This window comes from Pleurodeles waltl, chromosome 1_2, assembly GCF_031143425.1.
Source record: "Pleurodeles waltl isolate 20211129_DDA chromosome 1_2, aPleWal1.hap1.20221129, whole genome shotgun sequence".
In the NCBI taxonomy this organism is placed as follows: Eukaryota; Metazoa; Chordata; class Amphibia; order Caudata; family Salamandridae; genus Pleurodeles; species Pleurodeles waltl.
In genome coordinates, this window is record NC_090437.1 from 4,253,188 (window position 1) to 4,266,113 (window position 12,926).

The window sequence follows — 12,926 nt, forward strand, 5'->3', positions numbered from 1 at the left end:
ACGTTGGGAATATGTCCAAGGGTGTAGAAATCACCCTTCACTGTAGCCAATTCGCCCACCTCAGGGAAAATGATGTAGCTCCTCACGGATTTCATCAGGGCAGACAACACTCTGGATAACACCTTCGAAAACATGGGCTGAGACATCCCAGAAGCAATTCCCACGATTGTCTGAAATGACCCACTTGCCAAGAAATGGAGTACTGACATGACCTGCACCAGAGGGGGAATCACTGTGGGTTGGCGGATGGGGGACATCAGGTCGGGCTCCAGCTGGGCACACAGTTCATGGATAGTGGCACGGTTAAGACGGTAGGTCAGGATAATGTGGCGTTCTTCCATTGTCGACAGGTCCACCAGCGGTCGGTACACGGGAGGATTCATCCGTCTCCTCGCCCAACCCAGCGGACGGTGCCTAGGAAGGACAACATGGAGCACACAGTCAAGCAACCCACAGGTACGTACTCACAGCTAGCACAGTATACGATTCTCTATGCAGTGAATGGCGTGTCTGAGTGGCTATGCAAGGCCTAGGCCTGTGTGACGCAGTTGAAATTGAGCCATGTGGGCCCTGGAAATGGCGGCTGCCTGACCTGTGAAGTGTGACAATGGGATGTGAGGTCAATGCGCTGGCGTGGCACACCGCGGCGGGCGGCGGGCGAAGACCGCGGCGCAAAGCCGCATTGGTTAACATTGAAGCCTATGGGTTTCAGGAGCCAATGGCGAAGGGCGCCGGCGGTGGCGGGACGCACCGCCGCGGTACGCACCGCCGCGGACGTGACCGCCATTTTCTATCTACTTATCCACTTGCGACTTGAACTTTCACAGGAGAGGACCTATACTGCAAGTGTTGCTGTGACCTCGGTCTGGAAGGGACAATGGCTGCTGCACCTGGGGAAAGGGCCCCTGCCTTCACTGGAGAGGAGTTGGAGAAACTCGTGGATGGGGTCCTCCCCCAGTATGCGCTACTCTACGGTCCTCCAGACCAACAAGTGAGTTTAATTCAATCTGGATTTGGGGATACTGGCTGGCTTGGGGGCCTGGCGGGGGGCCTGGCGGGGATGGGGGGCATGTTGGGCCTGGCGGGGGGCATGGCGGGGATGGGGGGCATGTTGGGCCTGGCGGGGGGCATGGCGGGGGGCCTGGCGGGGATGGGGGGCATGTTGGGCCTGGCGGGGGGCATGGCGGGGATGGGGGGCATGTTGGGCCTGGCGGGGGGCATGGCGGGGATGGGGGGCATGTTGGGCCTGGCGGGGGGCATGGCGGGGATGGGGGGCATGTTGGGCCTGGCGGGGGGCCTGGCGGGGGGCATGGCGGGGATGGGGGGCATGTTGGGCCTGGCGGGGGGCCTGGTGGGGGGCCTGGCGGGGATGGGGGGCATGTTGGGCCTGGCGGGGGGCCTGGCGGGGATGGGGGGCGTTGGGCCACTGGAAAGGAAAATGCTGACAAACTTGAACGTGGTATTTCTCCCTCCCTGTACGTTTCACATAGGTCCGCGCCCATGAGAAGATCGGGATTTGGCGTGCCATCGCCAAGGAAGTCCGGACCCTGGGGGTCCACCATCGACGGGGCACCCACTGCCGCAAGAGGTGGGAGGACATCCGCCGCGGGACCAAGAAGACCGCCGAGTCTCTGCTGGGGATGGCCTCCCAACGTAGGCGGGGTGCCTGCCGTCAACTGAGCCCCCTGATGTTCCGGATCCTGGCGGTGGCCTACCCTGAATTGGATGGGCGCGTGAGGGCAGCACAGCAGACACAAGGGGGTGAGTACAAGCATTATCTACTCTGTTGTCGCTCAGTGGAGGTGTCTGGTTGGGGGAGGATGGCTGGGGGTCCCCCTAGGCCAGGGCGATATCTGTAGGCTGGGCACCCCCGTAAGCCCCTGTGTCCCCAGCCACCACCCTCAGTAGTGTGTCAGTACAGCCATCCCTGGGCCGTGTCATCCATGGGTGCAGTTGTCAACTCTAGGCGTGTAGGGCATGTTCCACGGAATGCGTAGCGGACCCCAAGTGCGCAACTTAGTGCAGGGGGCATCTGTGTCTGTCATGTCCGCTAACTGTACCGGAGATCCATGTACTCAATATCCCTTTATTTCTCTCTCCCCCCCCTTTTTGTTTGTCTTTCTGTGCTTGTGTGCATCAGCATCATCAGGCGGAGGAGAAGTGGCATCGGGGCAGGAGGGAGCTGCATCTCACATGGCCCAGGAGGGCCATGCCACAGAGTCAGTCTGGACCAGTGAGACGGAGGGCGAGGGGAGCTCCACGACGGGGATGACTGGACCCTGCAGCGACACGGACACGTCCTCGGAAGGGGGCTCCCTTGCGGGGGTGGCACCATCCGTGCCCCCCGCCATTACAGGTACAGCCGCCACCCAGCGCACCATCTCCGCCCTCCCAGCAGCCCCTCAGCGTTCGCCCCGTGCCCGCTCTGCCAGGAAGCCGGGCATCTCCTTCGCCCCAGGCACCTCAGGCCCTGCCCCTGTTACCCCCGCTGCCCTCAGTGAGGAGGTCATTGACCTCCTCCGAACGCTCATTGTTGGGCAGACTACCCTTTTGATTGCCATCCAGGGGGTGGAGAGGGAGGTTCATCGCAGCAATGCGTACCTGGAGGGCATTCATTCGGGTCAGGCTGCCCATCAGCGATCGTTCCAGGCTCTGGCCTCAGCACTGACGGCAGCCATTGTCCCTGTCTCCTGCCTGCCTCTACTAACTCCCTCCTCCCAGTCTCCTGTTCCTCTGCCTGTCCCACCCACACCATCAGAGCAGCCTGCACACACCTCAACACCCAAGAGAAGCTCATCCAAACATAAGCACCACAGATCACGCAGACATTCACACACGCAACATTCCGATGCAGACATGCCAACAGTCACTACCACCTCTGTGACCCCCACCTCCTCGTCTCCCTCCTCCCTCCCTGTGACGTCTACACTCACACCTCCATTCACCTCACCATCAGCCAGTGTTTCCATCACCAGCACACCCTCCACTCCAGTCCGCACACGTGCAGTCACCACCCCCACTGCCATTTACACGTCCCCTGTGTCCTCTCCCACTGTGTCTGTCACCCCCTCTTCCACACCACACAAACGCAGCCACCCACCCACCCAACAGCCATCCACCTCACGACAGCCTATCCCTCCTGCACCTGCACCCAAAGACAGCAAACGTGACTCACCTACAACCACATCCTCTCCCTCCACTCCCATTCCCACTGTACCTACCACTCTCCATTGTCCCAAGAAGCTCTTCCTCGCCACTACTAACTTCTTTCCTGACCCTGAGCCCCCCCCTCCTTCTCGTCGGGGTAAGAAGAGCACCTCAGCTACCACCAGCCCTGCAGCCCCCTTGACAAGGGTGCAGGGGTATTGGAGCCCGCCAGCCCGCATGTCTGGATCTTCGCCCAGCAGCAAGGGGACAGCCAGCCCACCCCCTGGGAAGAGGAGCAGAAGGCGGAAGGGGCGCCGCAGGAGCCCGCCTTCTACATCCCCCCCGGACACCACCCAGAGACAGTCACCAGCCACAGCTCCAAAGGGAGGAAAGGGACACAGGCCCACGACTAAGGAGGGCAAGGGCAGCAAGTCGGAGAGGTCAGGCAGCAGGCCTGCTGCCCAGGAGGAGCCCACAACCCCCATAGCCGCTGCCCCGGGAGGAACCGGCACAGCTGCCCCGGGAGAGCCCACCACCCCCATAGCCGCTGCCCAGGGAGGACCCAGCCCAGCTGGCCAGGAGGGCCCCACCACCCACAGCCCAGGTGGGCAGTGAAGGAGCACCATCCCCGCTGCCCAGGAGGGCACCACCAGGCAATTAGCAGTTGGCCATAGACCGGCCGCCGTCTCAAGAACCGCTGAACTGGGCCCTTCAAGGTAAGGACCGCTGAACTGGGCCCGCCGTCTCAAGAACCGCTGAACTGGGCCCCGCCGTCTCAAGCACCGCTCCGCTGGGCCCCGCCGTCTCAAGAACCGCTCCGCTGGGCCCCGCCGTCTCACGCACCGCTCCGCTGGGCCCCGCCGTCTCAAGAACCGCTGAACTGGGCCCTTCAGGGCAAGGACCGCTGAACTGGGCCCCGCCGTCTCAAGAACCGCTGAACTGGGCCCCGCCGTCTCAAGAACCGCTGAACTGGGCCCTTCAAGGCAAGTAGCGCTGACCTGGGCCCTGCCGTCTCAAGAACCGCTGAACTGGGCCCCGCCGTCTCAAGAACCGCTGAACTGGGCCCCGCCGTCTCAAGAACCGCTGAACTGGGCCCCGCCGTCTCAAGAACCGCTGAACTGGGCCCCGCCGTCTCAAGAACCGCTGAACTGGGCCCGCTGTCTCAAGAACCGCTGAACTGGGCCCCGCCGTCTCAAGAACCGCTGAACTGGGCCCCGCCGTCTCAAGAACCGCTGAACTGGGCCCTTCAAGGCAAGTAGCGCTGACCTGGGCCCCGCCGTCTCAAGAACCGCTGAACTGGGCCCTTCAGGGCAAGGACCGCTGAACTGGGCCCCGCCGTCTCAAGAACCGCTGAACTGGGCCCTTCAAGGCAAGTAGCGCTGACCTGGGCCCCACCGTCTCAAGAACCGCTGAACTGGGCCCCGCCGTCTCAAGAACCGCTGAACTGGGCCCTTCAAGGCAAGTAGCGCTGACCTGGGCCCCGCCGTCTCAAGAACCGCTGAACTGGGCCCCGCCGTCTCAAGAACCGCTGAACTGGGCCCTTCAAGGCAAGAACCGCTGGCCCTTTGGCAGACGTGGCAGGGCAGGATCTATCTCGGGCAGGGCTGCAGGATGTCCTCTGGCCAACTTGCCTCCTCCAGTGGCAGTGGGGTCTGTTATGGACTGTATGGACTGTGGCTTTGCTCTCCCCAGGATGGCCCAGTGGGCAGGCCACCCACTGTATGGACTGTTTGGACTGTTGGTTTGCTCTCCCCAGGATGGCCCAGTGGGCAGGCCACCCACTGTATGGACTGTTTGGACTGTGGCTTTGCTCTCCCCAGGATGGCCCAGTGGGCAGGCCACCCACTGTATGGACTGTATGGACTGTGGCTTTGCTCTCCCCAGGATGGCCCAGTGGGCAGGCCACCCACTGTATGGACTGTATGGACTGTGGCTTTGCTCTCCCCAGGATGGCCCAGTGGGCAGGCCACCCACTGTATGGACTGTATGGACTGTATGGACTGTGGCTTTGCTCTCCCCAGGATGGCCCAGTGGGCAGGCCACCCACTGTATGGACTGTATGGACTGTGGCTTTGCTCTCCCCAGGATGGCCCAGTGGGCAGGCCACCCACTGTATGGACTGTATGGACTGTGGCTTTGCTCTCCCCAGGATGGCCCAGTGGGCAGGCCACCCACTGTATGGACTGTTTGGACTGTGGCTTTGCTCTCCCCAGGATGGCCCAGTGGTCATGGAGTCCCCTCGTGGATCTGGCGTCGTGTACTCAAGTGGCTGAGGTGCCCCCCCTTCCCTTCCCCCTGAGGTGCCTGTCCGATTTTCTTTCTGATGCCCCTGCAGTGTTCTCTCCGTGGAGTTCTTGTCGTGGGACTGGGCCTTGCCCCTTTGCACAGGAACCCTGTGATCCACGGACAGTGGTTGGACTACATTTAGTAGCTGTATATATTTTGTATATAGTTTATTTATTTATTGGGATTACTGGTGTCCATATTTCAATATATCTGCCCGTTTATGATCTCTTCTTTTGGTCTTTGCATTATTTCGGAGGGGGGTGGTTTGTGGGTTGTGACAGTGATCTGTGGGAATGCATTGATGTGTGTGTTGTAGTGGGTGTGGGTGGGTGGGTGTGTGCCGGTAATCTTTTCCCTCCCCTGTGTCGTAGGTGCAGTACTCACCGATGTCTTCCGCGCCGCCGGGCGTGCTCCTGGTATATGAGCAGGAATAGGAGTGCGGGGATGACCTGCAACTCTGGTTCCATGCTGCCGAAATCTCGCGTGGAGTGCGTAGAGGTGAGCGTTTTCCCGTTCGTAGTCTGTTTCCGCCGTGTTCTTATCGGCGGTGCTCCCGCCCCGGAAAAGGTGGCAGATTGGTGGGTCGTAATAGGGTGGGCGGTACATTGTCTGCCGCCTGGCTGTTGGCGGGAACCGCCGCGCTGTTTGTTTGTACCGCTGTGGCGGGCGGAGTGTTAAGTTGGCGGGCTGTGTTGGCGGTTCCCGCCAGGGTCAGAATTGCATATTTTAGACCGCCGGCCTGTTGGCGGCTTGGCCGCCGCTTTATCACCGACCGCCAGGGTCAGAATGAGGGCCACAGTGAGCACTGCAGCCTTCGCAAAGTTTGCTGAGTGTTTTATGTCCATTAGAAAGCTGTGTCTGGGGGAAGCCTAGGACAGAAAAGGGAGGTTTTAGTTAGGTGCAGGGGCAGTTGGATAACTCCAAGCATTTGCACTTAGTTAAACAGATCTTTAAACAGTGCACTTAAACTAAATTACATAGCATGTCTAGACACAATGAATAGCAACGTACACAGCACATGCCCAACTAGAAAACAGTGAAAAATGTGTAGGAAAGTATGTGGCATCTACCCAACTAGAAAACTGTGAAAAGTGCATAGTAGAGTAAATTACATTGGCCTACTACAGAAAGGTGAATAGTTCATAGCAGACAACATGGCACCTCAACTAGAAAACAGTGACAAAAAGGGGAAAGAACAGCAAAGGCAGACTGGGGTATGACAGCAACATGTTGATTACTATTTAGCTCCTTTGGTCAGAAACGTAGGTTCCTATATAAAAGGCACTGATGATTTATAAAAAATCATAGGGAACTTTAACTGGCAGAAAGATTTCCAGTTTATACCAGCCGATGTAATATCTCTCTATATTTCTATCAGCTATATAATTGGGAGGGGAAGCTAGAACATTGAAAGATGCTTCTGAAAAAGTTAGAAATGTGTCCCAGTGATAATGTTTTAATTTTAACCAGCAAGTCTTTTGACAAAAATGCAACACAGCTTTGGGCATTTCCTTCTCTCCAAGCTATGTGAATCTCAAGATGTGATGATGGGAAAAATAAATAGCTTGGTGAGTAGGCACTGAGAAGTTTCTGTAGAAGATTGAGAAATGGACAGAATTCATAGATGTGGCACTGCTCTGCAGAGGAATTTCATTATTGCTTTACAATCCTGAATAACAGTGAATGTGTACGATTTACATGCACGGTCAGTAATAAACTCTTTGGGCGTTATCATCTATGTTAAAGAAAAAAGACTGGAGGCTACCCTATAGTTTCAGCCATACAAAACAGATTTGCAAGCTTCAGCAAATTTAAAGCATTTAAAATGGCACAAAATGTAAAACAATTTAAAAGCATCAAGAATCAAACAACTTACATGACAAAAAAGAGAACATATAATACATAGTTAGTGGCATTTATTACAGATTGTAAGTGTGGCCTGAAACATGGAAGAACAAAAGCTTGTACTCTGCAAAAAATAATATTGAGAAAACATCAGAGCTGAAAATAATAAAATTTCTCTATGTGCAATGGCCAAACACGACAAAGAGGAACATCAAGTAACATACAAAGCACTGGAAATCAATAAGGGTCTCATTATGAGGCTGAAGGTTTTGAGACCACCAGTCTCGTGGTGGCGGTCAGGACCGCTGATGCTGTGGTGGTCGGACCTCCACATTAAGACCCTGACTGCCAGGGTACCCAAATCTCTGCCGGAATCGATGATCATGACGGGCTAGCGGTGATGGTGGTCGGAATCAGCCAGGGCAGCACTGCATGCAGTGCCACCCTGCTGATTATGACCTGCTTCTCTGCCGGCCTTTCCATGGCAGGTGCAGGATGCCGCAGGGCGGCTCCTGCACTGCCCATGCACTTTGACATGGGCAATGCAAGGGGTCCTCCTGCCCAGCACCCTTGCAAGGCTCACTGTCTGATGTGCAGACAGTGACTATTATGAGGGTGCTGGTGCTCCCTGGGGTGGCAGCATTGGCGCCGGCTCGATTACAAGCTGGTAACAGTGCTGCTGCGCTTTACCTGCTGGGCAGAAATCTTGATTTCTGCCCTTCAGCCCAGTGGGAAAGCTATAATGGGTCCAGCGTGGAGGTTGCCAGTGTGGTGGCAACTTCCCTGTCGGAAGTACAGCGGACAGGTCTTATCACCTGCCCTCACTTGTTATGATTCATTTGGCATAGATATTATTCTGCAAAGTCTGCAAGGATTGAATAGGATGGTGATACTGAGACAGTTGAATTTCAAATATATAATTAGGCTACAAACATACACACCATATGGCTTAATTTATGATGAAGAGTTGCATGCACATCTGTACTAGCCATGAAACAATTCCATGATACTCAGAAATCAATAAATAACTATACATGTTAGAGTTTTGGTATTATCACATTCAGCAGCCCAGGATCAATTCAATGAATCCCCCAAAATAATAAAATCTGTGTAAGAAGAATGATGAAACATAAAAATGATCAAGGAACAAATCTTCCAACTTAGGGAGGAATAAAACTTAAGAAAACAACAAACAATGGCAAAACATACAAGGAAAAATCGGAGCACATTCCCTATGAGCCAATAACGGTCTTCTGTCAAGGAAATTAAATTATAAATTGGTTGAATTGAAGACATTTATCAATGACTACATAGCACAATCAAGAAAATGTGAATGTTAGCAATATATAATAACCAGTTACAGCACAACTATTAAGCATTGCAAATGTAACTGTCAAGAATGAACTACGAGATGCAAATGCCAGAGTACCACCTAAAAGGCTCTTGCGGAGAAGGTATAAATAAAGACATAGAATATGGATTGTGTTACTAGCCACACCTCCACACCTTGTGTTTGTAGACACACATCCAGTGCACATTTGAAAAGGGTACCAAAGACCGTGGAACACAGGTTGCATGCAGTGAAACCATACGGGCCAGAAAGGCAAAGACCAGTTTTCATTTAGTTACTCCAACAAAGGCACGCTAAAGTACTGCACCATGAGTTCACAACACATCTGGATGTGTAGTAGGCCCATCACTATTTGGTTTTAAAATGGGACATCTGTTGGGGAGCAGAAAGCATTGAAGAAACTGTTCTCACATCCCAATCGGCAGACACAACACTGCACGTGATTATATCATTTATAGACACAATTAAAAACATGGAATTTGAATAATCTCTGTATGACCAACTCTATCATATGGAACCTTATCCCAGAAAATGCCATCAGGAACTGAAACAGCAGAAATGTTCACAAGGGACAAGTTTCTTCCTTCTTTCTGGGAAAGACAAAATAGGCTTCAGTATCTCATCTACCAATTCAACAGCTGAGCGTTCAGGAAAATAATACACATTTATAAGCAAGAAGATAACAGTCACAAATCCAATCCACAAGAAGAGAGCAAAGAACGTCAATATCATCCACAAATAGGACTAAGAACAGATCAGATAAGTGTGTTTAAGACAGTGAAAAAGCTTACGTATACCATGAAGAGAAGTGGTAGGTGAGTTTGAAGAGAAGTTGCCAATGTTGACAAAGTACCTAGAAGCAGTATGTGTGAAGACAGGAGCCACTAAGGGTGAAAGAGAACTGGTAGGTGCTTCTAAAGGTGGTTCATAGCATACAACTCAATCACTTTGAGAAGTAGTAGCCAGCAGTCCTTGGGGACTACTGTGTGGGATCAGCCACATGATGCAATTTGACCTGATCAATAGAGAAAAAGCATTTGTCTTTACAATCAGCAAGCAGTGGTAAAATCACAATTATGGTATCTTGAATTCCAAGGACTGGCACCGGTGCACAGTATGATGGGCTAAATTCTTTCTTCATCACCATCTTTTCTCGAACGACATCCCAAACTTTTGGAATAAACCTTTGGGTGCTGGTGTATCCCTCATTCCCTCTAAGGCAGCATGCAGAGTAGAACACTCATCTCAGACATCTTGTTGTTCATGTGAGACAGTGAGATGTTCATTTATGTCAAAAGGTGTTTCTGTGACCATTGAGCCAGGGCATCAAGATCTAAAATATCTGGATGCCAAACAGGAATTCATATAATTTACGTAGATTATTTAATGTCCTCTGGAATCCATAAAGTTGGTGGATCCATCTAAGACCTGAACCTAATATACTAGCTGTTAAGGATTGCTTTAAACCTTGCTTCTTTCTCTCCACTATCGAATTCCCCTCAGGATGGTATAGAGACAAATAATGCACAGCTGCAGCCCGGGTTCCCATAGTATTACTGCATGCTTAAGAAGCAAAAGCAGGGTCCTGGTCTGAGTGGAATGCAGCTACTGCACATTTCCTGACTTGTAAATCTTTAATAACAGTGTGAGTGTCAGCTTATCACTGTGGCCACACCCAAAGAAATCTAGGGCAATACTCTACAGCAAGAAGGATGTATTGAATGCAGGTCAGAGGGTCACAATGGTCTTGGGTAAGCATACTGTCGAGGCTTGTTAGAGACTAAGGCCCCCATTACGGGTTTGGTGGTCCCAGGTCCGCCAAACCCACGGTTGCGGTCAGACTGCCACACTCATGGTGGCCTGACTACCAGATTACAACACTGGCAGTCAGACTGCCAGGGGACCGCTGCCACCAACAGGATCATGGATCCCCGTGGAGCAGCGGCTGTCGGAGTGGTGGCACTGAGTTCAGCACTGCCATTCTGATCACAAGTCCTCTTTCCGCCAGCCTTTTCATGGTGGGATTCCTGACAAGAAAAGGCTGCTGGAAAGCCATGGCATGGGCAGTGCAGCCCCCCCCCCCGCCAGCACTCTTGGAATGCGCACTGTTTGCTGTGCAGACAGTGCACATTCCAAGGGTGCTTTTGTGCCATGGCATTGGCCTCGGCTCCCTTAAGGGAGCCGAGGCCAATTCAGTGGCACTGTTTCCACTGGTCTGACGGGTGAACCATCATAAAACAATGTTTCCATCAGTCAGCCTGGTGAAAACATTGTAATACGACTGGGGGATTCCATTAGTGTGACGGCAGCCTCCTCCCTGTGGCGTTGGCGGTCGGATCATTTTGACTGTCAAAATCATAATGAGGCCCTAAGAGGGGTGTCTGTGGTGGGTGCTTAATAGTGGAACCTTTTTTTTGTTAGCAAATGTCACAGCAAAGGACATATTGGTTTGTCTCTTTGTACAGACCATGCCACCAGTAGCGTTTCTGTAACAAGGAAACTGGAGCCACCACACCAGCATTGGTCAGCTGCAACCCCCTCAGGTGCTGTTCTAATTAATTCTATCCTGCTGTCTTGATTAGTGAAAACCCACCACTGGAATGGGCACTTAAATCATGGGAATGTATTGCTGGATATTATTTTGGTGAAGCTGTGCTATCAACGCAAGACCTCACAGCAGCCAATACTTCTTCATCCACCGTCATACAGGAATAAGTATTCACAGGTACTGTAGCAGTAATGACTGCAGATTTGACTGCTTCATCAGACAAAACATTCCTGACACCGTGTATTCCAACATGTTGATGACGTAGTGTATGTATTACATGAGCCTGTGGCAGACTCTCTTTGAGTTCTGCCACCTCTCCCCAGGGTACTTAATGCTTGATTGTATCTCCCTTAGAGTCTCTAGATCCATCTAGGTGCTTGTGTTGCAAATTGTCATTAGAAGACTAGACAAGTTAATACGAATCGCACACTATGAGAGTGGGGAATTCTGGATTTATATGTTCCATTGCCAGAATCAAAGCTTTTAGTTCTGCCAGCTGAGTAGTGCAATTCCCAAGGGACTGTGTGAATGTTTGTTGAGGGTGGAACTCTCTGCACCTTATTAATCCATAAATGGCCGGGTAAGCCACAGATTTTTGATGATTGGTGTAGGAAGGTAGCCTCTTTCTAGCCTTGTTACCCCCACTTTTGGCCTGTTTGTGAGTATATGTCAGGGTGTTTTACTGTCACACTGGGATCCTGCTAGCCCAGTGTTCATAGTGAAAACCCTATGTTGTCGGTATGTTTGATATGTGTCACTGGGATCATGCTAGCCAGGACCCCAGTGCTCATACGTTTGTGGCCTATATGTGTTCCCTCTGTGGTGCATAACTGTATCACAGAGGCTCTGCTAACCAGAACCTCAGTGTTTATGCTCTCTCTGCTTTTAAAATTGTCACTGCAGGCTAGTGACAATTTTTTTTGATTGGCACACTGGAACATTCTTATAATTCCCTAGTATATGGTACCCAGGGTATTGGGGTTCCAGGAGATCCCTAAGGGCTGCAGCATTTCTTTTGCCACCCATAGGGAGCTCAGACAATTCTTACACAGGACTGCCACTGCAGCCTGAGTGAAGTAACATCCACATTATTTCACAGCCATTTTTACAATGCACTTAAGTAACTTATAAGTCACCTATATGTCTAAACCTCACTTAGTGAAGGTTAGGTGCAAAGTTACTTAGTGTGAGGGCACCCTGGGCCTAGCCAAGGTGACCTCACATCGTTCAGGGCAATTTCCCCAGACTTTGTGAGTGCAGGGACACCATTACACGCGTGCACTACAGATAGATCAATACCTATATGTAGCGTCACCATGGTAACTTCGAACATGGCCATGTAACATGTCTAGGATCATGGAATTGTCACCACAGTGCTATTCTGGTATTGGGGGACAATTCCATGCATCCCCAGGTCTCCAGGATAGAGCCCGGGAACTGCCAAACTAACTTTCTGGGGCTCTCTGCAGCTACCACTGCTGCCAACCCTCAGACAGGTTTCTGCCCCCCTGGGGCCTGGGCAGCCCAGTACCAGGAAGCCAGAAAAAATAATTTCCTCTGAGAGAGGGTGTTACACTCTCTCCCTTTGGAAATGGGTGTGAAGGGCCTGGGAGGAGTAGCCTCTACTGGCCTCTGAAAATGTTTTGACGGGCACAGATAGTGCCCTCCTTGCATAAGCCAGTCTACACTGGTTCAGGGATCCCCTCAGCCCTGCTCTGGCGCAAAACTGGACAAAGGAAAGGGGAGTGA